This window comes from Bombus pyrosoma, linkage group LG10 (assembly GCF_014825855.1).
Source record: "Bombus pyrosoma isolate SC7728 linkage group LG10, ASM1482585v1, whole genome shotgun sequence".
Taxonomy (NCBI): domain Eukaryota; kingdom Metazoa; phylum Arthropoda; class Insecta; order Hymenoptera; family Apidae; genus Bombus; species Bombus pyrosoma.
Window position 1 is genome coordinate 14,494,095 of NC_057779.1, and position 14,127 is coordinate 14,508,221.

Here is a 14,127-nt window from a genome sequence, read left to right on the forward strand (position 1 = left end):
CGCATGTTAAAAGGTAAACTGTGTTTGCGCGAAGCGAAAATTACTCCTATTAATGAAACTTATTACTTAACACTAGAACTACCGATAGTTAACACGAAGCTATTTCTACCAAAGCCAATGAAAATGACTGGTCTTTAAAAAATACATAATAATAGAATATTTTTATATTTATTGATTTATTACTTTCTTATAGAAGAAATTTCATGTTATGTAGTACATTTTTGGTATTATTAATCCATCTGGGATCCCTAAACGAGGGTTGACACATTTATAAAATTATAGAACCAGTCATTTTCACTGCTGTGGTAGTTTTAGTGTTAAATTACTCTCCAAGTATCTTCGAAGTATTCTCATTACGTAGTTCGAGTATTTCCTTAAAAATTAATGAATTTCGCGATTCAACAGTGGACACCGAGTAACCGAGAGCACGTTGGATCAACTTAATTAACATTTAAACGTTCGTAGAGGTGAGATACGCGGATAAAACGATTTATTAACAGCGAATTCTATCAATGGAATGCGCGCAGCGTGTTTTAAACGCGTGTGACAGCTGCGTATCCCAATTTTGTACGAATCTGCTGGGTGATAAACGACAGAACATTGGCCTCTCGCTGGAAGCAGCGGCATTGAAGAATTTTCACCGAGCTGGAACGAAACTGTCGAAGACACTCCCCTCCCTCTCTCCCAACTCCCGAAGAAGAAAAGAAAGGAAAGAAATAAAAGTGGCGAGTATGAAACATAAAAAGAAGTTACGCGTGTTGCATGTATCAGCCACACTGAACGCGTTACAGATTCAGTTTTTACGTGCAGTAAAATACACATGCGACGCGGGAGACAAAGAGACAGCGATAAAGAGGAGGATAAAGTCGGCGAGAGAAGAAAGGGCAGAGAGAACGGAATAAAGGACCGAATGCAGCGAAAAGTCCTGAAAACGTTAATAACGAACGACCGAACGCGGAGACCGAAATCGTTGCGTCCCAGTTTGCGCCACTTTGTTGGCGACTTTAAAATCTTGGTTTTGTACGGCTTTAACAACCGGCAACACGACCGACAGTTTCTGTAGCTTTGGAGAAGGTCCAGATCCGTGGTCACGGTCTTCTCTCTCTTTCTTTCTCTTTCTCTTTCCTGTTTTTTCTTCCAGTTCATAAAGCTAATGTCTTGCTTCATCGTTTTTACAATCGGAGGTCGTTTCCTCGACGTCGGTGTGTGTAGGTGAAAGGAACGAAATTTTCATCTGCCGACTGCTCGCCCTGTCTCTTCATGTCGCCTTCGCCTTAAAACCTTCGCCACCTAACTCGCTATGAACTGCAACAGAATCCTTTCCCTCGTCGTTTCTTCCTTCTCGTGTCTCTTCTTTTCTCTTCTTCTCCTCTTTCTATCATTCCCACTGCAATCTCCTGATTCGTTTCTTTATTATACCGTGTGTTTCGTGTCCAACCGCGATACAAGAGCCCTTTTATGCTTGTTTTATGTAGATTCGTCGTTATGGCGTTCTCGAGTGAGCTTGCACGTTGTTTATTATTTGTACGGTATCTCGTCCCACCATTTTCGGCAGCAGGATGATAGTTGCTCGAAGGATGTTGCATTTTAATTCTCCTCGAGTTCCTGAAAACAGTCTGAGACAGTTTTGCATGTCTTTCAAGCATTGTGACCATAACCAAATCCATGTCATTCCATACTACCTGACAGTGAATCATTAGGCTTTGACCTGACCTTCGCACATGGTCCAACATTACATTTTCCCCATTTCGTAGGACAATCAGGATCCTCTTCTTGCTCCTCAACACCTACAAACACAACATATAAAAACTGCAAGCATTCAATCATTGTAATATTATACTTAATCATTTTCGTGAATAAAACCTTACAAAAGTATAAAAGCACAGGCAACTTAAGCTATTGCTCAGCTACTCCTTTTTTTATCATTAATTTTACGTGGCAGCGGCATCGTGCTTCTTCCTCTACTGACCTAAGCTCAATGGCCTTTTCCGTCTCATCTCTTCTTATCCTTTTACTTTTTTTCTTTTTGTATTTTTCTTATTCCACCGCTTTGTGTTCCTCTGGTCCTGATTAACCGCTTCTACTGTTGCAGTACAATTCCGGAAGTCCATAGTGTCTCAATCACAACTTCCTACTAGGTTTACGGTTCGATCGCGATGTTCCTCCAATGAGCCAGCAGAATTTCCAGAATTTATCTAGCGTATCGTTTGCTTTCTGCCTCGTACTATGTACATCCTGTTTCCTATGCGAGTCCTTTGTCCAAACTTATTCACAGATAGACTACCTCCTTCTTACAGGGTATCATTTCCGTCTGAAACTCTATTTTACATATGCTAATTTCGTGTCTGAAACTCTATTGTACGTATGCTAATCAACTGTCCTAGATGTAATATCAAAATGTACATCATCTAACTAATTACCTGAACATACTACAAAAGAAAGGCTCCATGGAGAAGAGACTCTAGATCTTCTGAAAGAAATTGGTTTATGCAACTTGCCACAGATTCGTTCTGCCCCTGATCATTCTTGACGTGATACTAATAATCTTCAAAGATGCACGCCACCTTAAACACGCAATTGAAAGAAATAATATAAAATAAACATTCTTAAAGAAGATAAGAAACAACTGTGCTCGGCGTAACCCGAATTTCATACGTCGATACGTAAACATTGGTCCCGCAGCAAATACGTTTCTTGTAATTTCTCGGTCGACTCCTGGTCAGTGGCAGACTGGATAAGCAAGAGGTCCTCAGCGAAGGTAATCCGATGAATAATGCAGATGAATGAAGGCGTCTGAAGGATCTGTTGTGTCTATCGAAAAGAGCATGGGTCCTGCTACGCTCTCATGGGTCTAAAATACCACGGACCTTTCGTATTCGCCGATTTCAAAGGTTTCATCCAGCATTTCAACGAAGAAGGCTTTTTATTCGTCATTTTTCCAATTTCTGGAAATCGTTTTCTCCCTTTGAAAAGCCTGTTAATGCCGTCGTAATGAACGCCCCGCGCGATTGATACCGACACTAAAGCGAAACAATGGTGCCGCCGATCGATCGTGTGCATCCTGGTTACGCTCCTCAGCTACGCGCTCTGAGACAATGCAAATGAAACGGAAGCCATGTCTGCCACGGCAGGAAAAAATTTATGAGCATTGTCCGTGCTTACCGCGCAAGCTGATTCGACGAATAAAACAGATGAACGCCAATGGAAACGTAGATCGATGCTGGGCACGAAGGTGGACCTGCTGTCGGGGATCAATTTAATTTGACGCTGTTCGCCGATGATCCCGTGAATGGGGACGAACGAGTATTCTTTCAGGCCGATTGTTCCTTCCCTTCTCTTCTCTCGTCGCGGTTCTTCATCGAGATTTTTTCGCCTTCTGCGGCGATCTTTCACATTGTTTACGCGTTGAAAGGAAATATGCTTTCGCGTTAAAATTCACGATATTCGAATCGTTGATCGACGCTTGAATCGGATGGTCGCGCGAGGAATAGCTGGCTCGACGAAAGTCTGCAATCATTCGGAACTCAATGGCTACGTAAATGTGCCAGTAGATAACGTTTAGTAAGCGTGGATTTTGTTCTGTTCGAGGCTAATTTAATTTAGTAGCAGCAAGATTTAATTTAGCTCGAAGGTACGTTGGAAAAAATTGGAAATTGTACGTTGGAATAATTTACAGATCAGAATAATATTCGGTTCTTGCGCGATTTTTAACGTCGACACAATGCGATGAAAATTGATTATAAATACGACTTTCGAAAAACCGAATAATAAAAGAGTAAAGCGAAAGAATGAAACGAAAAGAAGAAAAAAGTTAAGAATAAAAAGAACGACCTGCTATTAAATAAACCAAGAAATTATTAAAAAAAATTTTCTTCTTATATCTCCTATACTATATATACTTTGCAATTTATCAGCACACATTTATCACATTAAGCACAATTTTTCAATGTGATAAAATAGCACAAGCGGTGTCTTCATTGAGACAATGTTCTTATCATTAAGATCAGTCGATCTGGGTTATTTGCAGATATTTGCTCGTTTGTTAGGTTTGCAACATGTGTTCTTTTCAGCCTACAAGGCTCGCATATGTTATGTTATATATTATTATTACTATTCTTTTCTTGTAGCTGCTTAATTATGCCTCGATTGTTTCTTTCTTCACTTTAATGACGATTACTAAAAACAATCAGTCAGTGATATTAATTATAGTAATTGTAACGTTATTTTTAAAATAGTCAAAAGATATGGAAATTGTTATAGCATACTTTTACTAATATTATTTTTAATAAAACTCTAAATGTAAGTTTCATTTTGCAACTAATATCTTTACACTAGCAAATTATTGCACATATATATGCATAAAGTAGGCTGCAAAGGAAACTCTAAAATCTAATTTTGACATTAATACATTCTAAACATTAATACAAACGATAATTAATATTAATTATTATAAATAAGACAGCAATAATCAGTTAGTTCACAGACAACTGATTCAATGTGTCTGTTCAATGTCTTGTATTGGCATATACATATTTCTGGTCGCATTCTGAACACCGATATGCATAGATTTTATAAAACATCAAGTTAAAAACAAAGATAGAATTTGAGTGACGCAGATGCATAAATTTCTTACTTTCATTTGAATGTTAACTTATTCGACTTCACGATCAAGAGATATGGCAAGAAGATACACAATGAACAGTAGAAAAATGATTTCTAAGCATCGAACTTGGAAAATATTACGAAAATATCGTTCCATGTAACATTTTCCTACAATGGCATTTAGTATCCAAAAGCTTACGAATGACAGTGCATAAGTGAGAAAATAGAAGAAAGCTTGAAATTTCATTTAAAATTGAGCAGAGGGAAAATTTGATTCCGTTCTTTATTAAAATTGATCGTTCAGCTTCTAACAAGTTCGTTATTGTAGTCTGGCTTTCCCGTATTTTCGCTTCGAAAGATTCGTTGTGGTGGCCAAAGCCTCGTATTTTTCACTTGATAATTACAATTTTCGACGTAAGCTGTGCGTGCTGGTTGCCTATTGCCAAGTTCTATTAACGCAAAACAACAGTAATAAATTTTGTATAGAACACCACCCTGCCATTATTAATCAAACCACGCCACTTTCGTTATAGCTCGTTTCAAAAGAATCGTAGTGACGCGTGTTAAATTCGCTGAGAACTTATTGTTCAGAAACATGAATTCTGCGCGACTTGATTTTTATTTTAATTAGGACATCGAGTTATGAAGATCGAGTACAACAGCAATACATCTCTATCGAGCTGTGTGTAAATGTCGGTTCAAAAAGTGGGAAAAATTGAACAGGGGAAGACTATTTTACAACACGCTTAAAGTTCATGTCAAGTTTTTAATTAATAAACGTTGCTTTCCAACCGATGGCTCGTTTCAGTTATTTTTTAATTATAAAACGTTTGATAGTTGTTTCCATTTCTGTATTATTCTGCTGGAAATGCTTCAATCTATTAAATAATCGATATAATCAATCGATATAACATTTTGAGGAATAACACGGAAATATTATTTACGATAGCCACGGTGAATAAACGATATGACAGGATGTATGACATGAATGTGACCTGATCGAATCATTTAATAACGATAATGCAGGTAAACCAAAGTTTATAAATGTTTAGCGCACTCTACATATCAAATTTCTTGTATAACGCGGTAGAAATTATTTATTTCTTTGACATCATTCGATATTTGATACAAGATTTAACATTATTTATTCTTCCACCTCATAACATTAATTCTAAACAGGAGTTAACAATTGTTTGACAGAACTGTACAAATTTCCTTCAGTTCTAATTTCCTGTTCCAATTTTTCTTACAAAGAAACGTCTCCGCATTTACAGAATATCGCTCGATGTTTCGATCGTAGATCTTTCTGTCAGTCAGTGTTCGGATAAACGAGCTTCTCATAAAATTCGGATCGTTCGTTTGTGTACCGCGGTAGTCGCCAAATAACGCTCGTAGGTAGGTGCGACCTTAAATAAATAAAATAAAAAGAAAAGAAAAGAAGTGGAGAGAAAAAGGAGTGAGAAGAGAAAAAGAAGGCAAAGAAGCACGGTGACCGAATCGAGGCGTCTCGTTAGTTAAATGTCGTTCATACGGAGCCGCAAATGCTGCTATTAATATTAAGCGGGGCCCAGTACCAGTTTCAAAGAGATTTCCTTGCTCGTACGAGGCTGGCAGCGCCCTTTGAAAAGAGCCCTTACGGGCCAATGAACCTATGCAAGGGTGTGAATAGAAACACTTGTGAAATTAATGTGCCGGAATGTCGACGACCGGCTGACCCGTATATCGAACGCGAATCTGTGTACTTACGAGGAATTTTTACCTCGCGACGAGGCCAGAGGTTGAATCCGGGTGGCACGTAATCAAGGCAGAAGGTCGCGCGCCAATTTTTCACGTCGATGTTCGAAATTAAACGGAAGACAGGCTGGCGCACCTGCACCGATTTTGTAGCTGTGTGCGCGTCGTCCAGAGGCAATTTTCTATTTCATTAATTCACATGATAACCAACTCTTCGACGGTCGCGAGAATAAGTCTCCTCTTTTTTTTAATTGGTGCTCGCTGGATCGTGACGCGTCCATTACGACACGGGCTGCATATACCTGTGAACAAATAATTCATTTACTACAAATTTAACAATTTGCGTCCTAACGTGAAACTCTGCGTCCCAGTTCTCATCCGATTCCTTTGCGTTTATCAGCCACTCGTTTGCCTCTAGCTTCACTGCTTCTTCAAAGTTGCGTTGTAAACATATTGGAAATTTATTAGAACAGTCAGGTCTACAGTATTACCAATTAAATTAGTAATAATAAATAAAAATAAATTTACCACGATGGCCAGATGCATCTCGCTACGAGAAATGGAAGCAGCTTTCTCTTTAACCCCATATCTCCTAACTTGTATACGCATTTTCAGATCCGTTTCAAACTTTACCAATATGATCAGGATAGTCGTGTCTCGTCACGGTGTTCATGAAATTCCTAAACGTTCTGTGTAGTACGAGCGCCGGTCAAATATCAACCAGACCGCGTGTGGCACATCTCCGCAGCGTCAATTATCCACATGGAACTGCGTGAGAGTTCAAATATACCTACAGTTAAAGAAGAAATATCCAAATTCCATTAAAATCATCAAAAAATATCCAAAATCCATTAGTTACTCACTTACTTGACACGACGGATCAGATGCGCAGGCTAAAAAGGCATTGCCCTCCAGATTTAAACATTAGATTCAGCTAGAATCAAACATACGATTGTTGAGAATTTTGAGTCTTAAGAATCGAAATAACGGTATAGGAACACTAAATTTACACTTAGAATTCATATCAGAATACTTACATGTTTATTTGATAAAGGATTTCAAAGATATTCATCGATACACACTTGCACGCGTCTCACCTTCTTCCATACCAGACTGTTAACTGAACAGTTTACATTTCTTTGTTTTCGAGACGCCGCGCACACACATACTTCCACACACTGATATTCACATACAAGTATCACTACTACGCAGCTAACCTAGTCTAGCACATAAATAACGATAATCACTTATTATTCGCGTTATAGTACCACGCCAGAATAATTTACTTATAATTCTCAATAAGAATTGATTGTAAAATTCTTCCAAATAAAAAAGAATGTTTCACTGACGTTCCACTGCACGTGCTGATTTGTTTGTCGTTTCATCGGTAGATAACGCAATGAGCGAGGAAACTGTACGTCTTCGGTTGCACGACGCACGATTATTAAGTTTACTTTATTTGAGAACGCAGAGGTCACTGCAATTTTGCGTAGATCGCGACTACGGTTTGAGGATGAAACATTAGCAAGAAACGTTGAAAACACATTTTATCTGCGACGCCTCGAGACAAGTGTAACGCCAGCAAACGTGGAAGCTGTTGGCAAACCGATCGAGCACGATCGACGCGTGAGGATCAACGAAATTTGCTCGAAAGTTAAATATTGGTCGTGGAAGCGTGGTTTCCATTATTCGGAGAGTTGGAGATCCGCAAAATCACGAGCACCGAAAGAGGCAGCAGCAGGGCAATGTTTCAACCGCAACGAAGAAGTAGAGCAATTCGCATGCGATTGCTTTCTGACCCAGCTCTCCACTTTCTGTGAAACTGCAATGAAAAACTTAGCAATCTGACGGCAAAAGTGTATAGAACAAACGGGGCATATACGTAAAAAAAATAAGTCGGTTGTTCTTCTTGAAACATTTTACCGAAGTATAAAGTTAGCAACAGAGTCCGGTTTGTATTTGACCGAGCCTCGTGGTGATATACACGGTGATCTGGCAAATTATCTTCTTGTTCTCAACGTGAGAAAACCATTGCAATTTTAGACAGTGAGGTGTCTAGTTGTTGTATTGTAACGTACAAGGTGTTCAAAAGAAGGGTCCATGAATTATAGTACTCACCAAGAGGAGCAAAAAATGTCCAATCGACGTGGGTCCTGCGATCAATCCTTTCGACGTGAAATCGATTTTTATCATTTACAAACATTCGATGTCACGAGCGAGTTTCTTCTTCGAACGTAAACAGAGAAAGAGTGATTGAGAAGTGCGTTAGCTCAACATTGTCAACACAAAATCATTACTAATATCAACAGAGATTACTTCATAGAGGCAAACAAAGTAAAAACCTTCTTTGTTACAGCAAATGTTCGATATGTTTTCCTTCCATTGCAATGCAAAGCTCACGTCCACGTATCATAGATTGCTTGTGTTGACAGCCTTCAGCCAACGTACTTCTGAATCAATCTCTTTGTTTACGCTCGACGAAGGAACTCGACAGCGACATTAAATGTTCTGAAATGATAAAAATGGATTTTACGTCGAATGGATTGATCGCAGCAGCTGTGTTGATTGCACATTTTTTTCCTTCCCTCGATAACCACCATAATCCCCGTAAAGCCTTTTTTTCAATAGCCTGTACAATGTCAGAGCCTCGTTAAGATGATTATAGTTTTTTCCCCTGGGAAAAATCATCGTTAAATCCCAAAAGTGTTTTAATGAGATGAAATTTAAAGCCGATAATTACAAATGGCTGAAGTATTTTTGTTATAACTTGGGCTAGAGCTAGAGCTATAACTTAGGCTAGAGAAAAGTATTAGGTTGCCCGAAAAGTGTCCTTTTTTCGCAAACGTGTTTATCCCAACGTAACAAAATAGATCCTACGTAATTCGACAAAATAATATAAAACAAAAAACGCTGTGCGTCTATTATTTCTTCATAAAACGAAAGAAACTTTTCGGACAACCTAATAGTTTGCCTGAAATTTAATAATTTCCAAAAATAGTAATATTATAATTTGTAACGGACGAGAAATTATCCACTGCTTACGTGTTTAGTAAATTTGAAGTTAGCTGATTCGTAATATCACGTTACAATAAAATATAATACTTTTATTCACAGATAAGTATTTGATAGCCACAGGATATGTTGCGATCTAACTAATGGAAGATGGCTATTTCGTAAATCGCTAATAGCAAGTGGATAAGTAACATAGTAATTACGAGCTACCTATAACATAGGAAGAACGACAAAACAATTTAATCGAAGCCTATTTTTAAAAACTACAGATATTATACGTAAAGAGTAAATTATTTGATTATCGCAGAAACAATTTACTAATTTTAATAATATATATATACATATCTAAGCATTAAATACAATTAACATCTGAGAATATCGACAACAATAATTCTCTAATATACGTACACAGAATTATTTGTTGTATTCTTTGTTTATTTCTACAAATAATCAATTCTTAAATCCAATTATTTATGTAAAATTTCTACTCACTGTCCAAATAATATCTGGTGACATTTATACTACGTAGAAAGTAATTTGACGTATTGTGCAGGAATTGCATTCTCTTACCTACTACTAAGTATTTCCCATGAAGCTTTCACTCTTTATATAGATGTAAACACATTTCGTTTTCGTTTAACATGCAAATCTTGTTATTAAATAGATGTACAGCCATTTCAACACACCACATACTCTCTGACAATTAACACATGGCGCACGGGGAAAAACAGAAGAGCGTCGTTAGTAGTCGTACCAACTTTGCATGTAGGAACTAGTGATTATACCAACCTAACATTTTCCTCGACAAATCTCCCATCTGCTCGTTTCGTCTTCCTAGGAACACATTATCATTGCATTGAGCACGATAACGAAGTAATATAGAGTATGCAAATTTTTTGAAATTCTTTAAAATTACAATACTTTCAAAAATACGAGAATATACGATAATTGCAGCTCAGTTCCTTTTGATGACTGTGGTACACGTTACATACACATATTCAGAACCACATGCATATAACATATAATGCCATATGAGAACATTGCAAATTTAGATATTTATATATATACACACACATTTATGTACACGTGTACATAACTGCAATACGGTACGAAGTGATACAAATGCAGCAGAAAATTGAAAAGTAGTATTAGTGAAATAATACTGTCCTTGTGATAATAAGATGTGTTATCAAAAAATTATTTGTTGCCATTTCACACGAGTAATATGTACGTATATGTATATACTTATTTATTTCTTCAATTACAATACTATTTAACCGTAGAAACAACGAACTTTAATCGGTACTGTATGTTGGTACTACGTCATTCGCCATAATGTGTTAGATAATATCATAAATTTGATTCCAAGAGATAGTTATAAAAGATTGGTATTATGTGAGTATGGGAGACTGAATTTCGCAGATGGTAGAAATGGCCAAGAGCTATCGATACGAAGATACTAGCGTTGCAAGAACGATGATATGGTAGGTACGGCAGTGTATTTTATGCTTCAGACCTGGAGAATCATAGTGAGTTTTCATGTATTCAGACGAAACATCTGCCATAAATGTTTTATACACATAAATATTTTACTATTGGGAAGTATTATCCATAGAATATTGACGACTATACTATGACGTATCTATAATACGACCTGTCTATAGGTTACATTTAAACATTTTTAATTCCAAAATCTTTATAAATTACAAATATCTTCAAGCACGCTCCTATGTCCATAAAATTTCCATAAATCAGAGTAGAGGAAATTCGTAGGATAAGGATAAAATGAAATGTCAGGGAGCGTACGAGTATTTAATATTTCTCTGCGAGACGAGATTACAATATTAAAATTGAAAGAGATATTAAATCTATCAGAATATAAATGGTATTGATAAATCTCGTACCTCAAATTTGACGAAATATATTCAAGGGAAACGAAAGATGCAAAGAAATGATGTGAATTCTACAAATACTCGATATTACATGAACAAACGCTTAATATAAGAATCTTTAGCAACAACGCTCACGAGTTATTCATTTAACGCGTGTACGTCCATATTAGCGTTAAATACTCAGCTCACGTTTCTGCCAGATTACTCTGATTACTGTATTGTCCAACGGTCTCTGTGAGTAACGGGTGCAGCAGCGAACACAACGTTTTAACGTTGAACATACGAAGCGGCAAATGCCTATCCTAAAATTCCCAGGATGTGAATGATAATTCGTTTCTCCTAACGAGTTTTCGTAATTTAATTTCTCAACGCGTTGCATTACACACACGAGCTGCGTAAACAAGGTGCAGCGATGTGTTTGATCGCGCGTTCGTGGTAACCATAATGGCGTATAATTCGCGTTAAAGGTTGCGAAATAATATCGATAAAATAAAATACAGAGGAAATGCAATCGTTATAATTTTTAATAATGAAACGAACCTCTGCTCAGGTTCTGTGCCACTCTAGTCCTGTCTCTGTAAATATTAATTTGCATAAAAATTCACAGTCTGTTCAATGCCCGAGGGTTTACTTGTATTAAGTTACTGATTTTACTTATTATAATTTTTATAGGTAAAGCGAATCTCTGTGTAAGTTCTATATCGCTCCATTCGTGCCTATGAAAATATTAATTTGCATAAAAATCCGCGGTCTAACGAATATCAGAGAGTTCGGGTTCGATTGAATCAGATTATTCGATTAAGCTGCAAGTTATTGAAATTTTATTTATTGCAATTTCCCGCAAATTCGCAGTTGAGACGAACAATTCTTAAGCATTAACTCGATTTAATAATCACGAGAGATTGTGTCATTTTTATGCAACTATTAAAGAGAATTTTAATAGCTGCAAGAAGGAGAAATTTTCTCCTTTAGCAAGGGCTCTGAAGAAAGACTGACGTGAAATAACAAGGCTGAAAGTACTCCTGATACAATATAGATCAAAGTAGCTGATTTTCCTATTTTCATTGTAGCTTTAACTTTCAAACTTAATTAACCTCAACGCATTAACTAAATGTACGTTGTTTAAGACATTCCGCAGACTTTACGTGAAATATGTGATATAAAACCAATTATGAACTGTTACGTTGCAATGTATTTACAATGCATTTACAATGTGGAAGGTAGAATGAGTGCAGGATAAAAACGAGCGAAAGAATGCGAATCGCGGAAATGTAATAAAGTAACACATTCCCGTTCGCTATTCACCGAGATTGTTGTTTACTGAAAAGAAAAAAAAGAACAGAAATATCTGTATAGCCAGCGGGGCTGGTTTCATAAGCGTAAAAAGAGAAGTCTTAATGAAAGAATTGTGAAATAGACTTTATTGCGAATTTAACGTCCCTGTGCCTTGCTTCTACTTCCAAAATATTTTGCGTGCTGTAAGTAAAACGTCGAGAGCAAGTTTATCGAACTATCAGTCGTACTTCTACGAAAAGTGTCTTTCCTTTACAAACACGTCTTTTACAACGATGCATCTTTATACAAACACGAAACCTAATCCGTCAAACGTTGTGATCTTTATCTTGATAGAACAAAATGGATCGTACGTAATTCGATAAAATAATATAAAACGAAAAATATTGTGCATCCATTATTTCCTTATAAAACGAAAGAAACTTTCCAAACGACGTAATACTTACGTTTTACACACACTGCTGTGAATAATTTATAGACTCAGCCACATTTTCCGTGTTATTTCTTCAATATTTCCAAGAAACTGATCATGCCTGGATATGTCAAGAGAAATTCTTTTTCTAAAGAGTAGATTGAACGCTGCGGAGTATCAAGCGATGTTGCATGGCGAATTATTAACATACTGCGCTATTCTCATTGATACGTAAAACGAATATTTTCCAATGAAACATCGAAATTTCTCAATTTCGGCGTTTACGGTGTTCTCCACGAGCACTGTTCAATTTTTCTTTGTTGTATCTTATTTGTATTATATCACGACACGAAATTATATAAACGATTTTGTTAATTTTTGTTTTAGTATTACAAAAAATCTGACAATAGTCAGAGTTTATAGTTATTATTTAGTTATTATTATAGTTATTATTTTGAGTTTATAGTTATTCATACTATCATATTATATATGTCGAGTTAGTTTTGAGGTTAGGGGCGTTTAACGAACCTTCATTTGGATTAGCTATTTTTTTAGTATACAAGATAGATGATAGTTAATGGTACAAATATGATTATTATAAAATAAAGTTCACTAACAACAAACAATTTCACTGCACAATAATAAGTTCTCACTAAAGATTTATATTAGAATAACAATGATTACTTAGTCACTAAATGAATATAATAATAATTCACAAGGTGATTATATGACTATTACAGGATTTGACAATTAATCGTGACGATTAGATACTCGAGATGCTAATGACAATAATCTTAGATTCAATAACAAATACACGGTCAACAGGATAGCAAATGCGCTTCCTTACTCGTCAAAAGTCCAAGTCGAACTGAACTCATGTACTTTGCTATGTAACTCTCTGTATATATAACTATGTTTTTTAAGGAGAGCTATACAACTACGTCAATCCTCTTCTAGGCAAAAACTACGTTGTTAAAGGGACTAGATGTGTTACTTCGAACCCAAATCTACTGTCACAAATCTCGGGTAAACATAATCGCATCAAATCATAAACAACTGCTTCTAAGTTTTATTATTTAAGTACAGCTATAGATTAAAGTATTGGGAATTTTTCCAAAATTTCCAAAAGAAAAGCCCCGATGTTCTTTCATTTCCGACATATATAATATAATTAATATGATT

General features: G+C 36.4%; 1 protein-coding gene and 1 long non-coding RNA gene across 28 annotated transcripts in view; one reads left to right on the forward strand and one right to left on the reverse strand.

Annotated features, from left to right (window-relative positions):
• Positions 1–14,127, forward strand: part of LOC122571989 (acetylcholine receptor subunit alpha-like) — a 398,975-nt gene that overhangs the window by 328,967 nt on the left and 55,881 nt on the right. The window lies entirely within an intron of this gene.
• On the reverse strand, positions 179–13,796 carry LOC122571993. 17 transcript variants are annotated; one of them, XR_006318321.1, is made up of 10 exons: positions 12,980–13,796; positions 10,138–10,182; positions 7,374–8,158; positions 7,204–7,270; positions 6,865–7,126; positions 6,349–6,638; positions 2,421–6,251; positions 1,869–2,319; positions 1,683–1,787; positions 179–1,605 (listed from the first exon to the last, which is right to left on the reverse strand). It is a non-coding gene; the product is annotated as an uncharacterized LOC122571993 (long non-coding RNA). The 17 variants fall into 17 exon arrangements; XR_006318322.1 differs by lacking the exon at positions 10,138–10,182; XR_006318323.1 differs by lacking the exon at positions 7,374–8,158.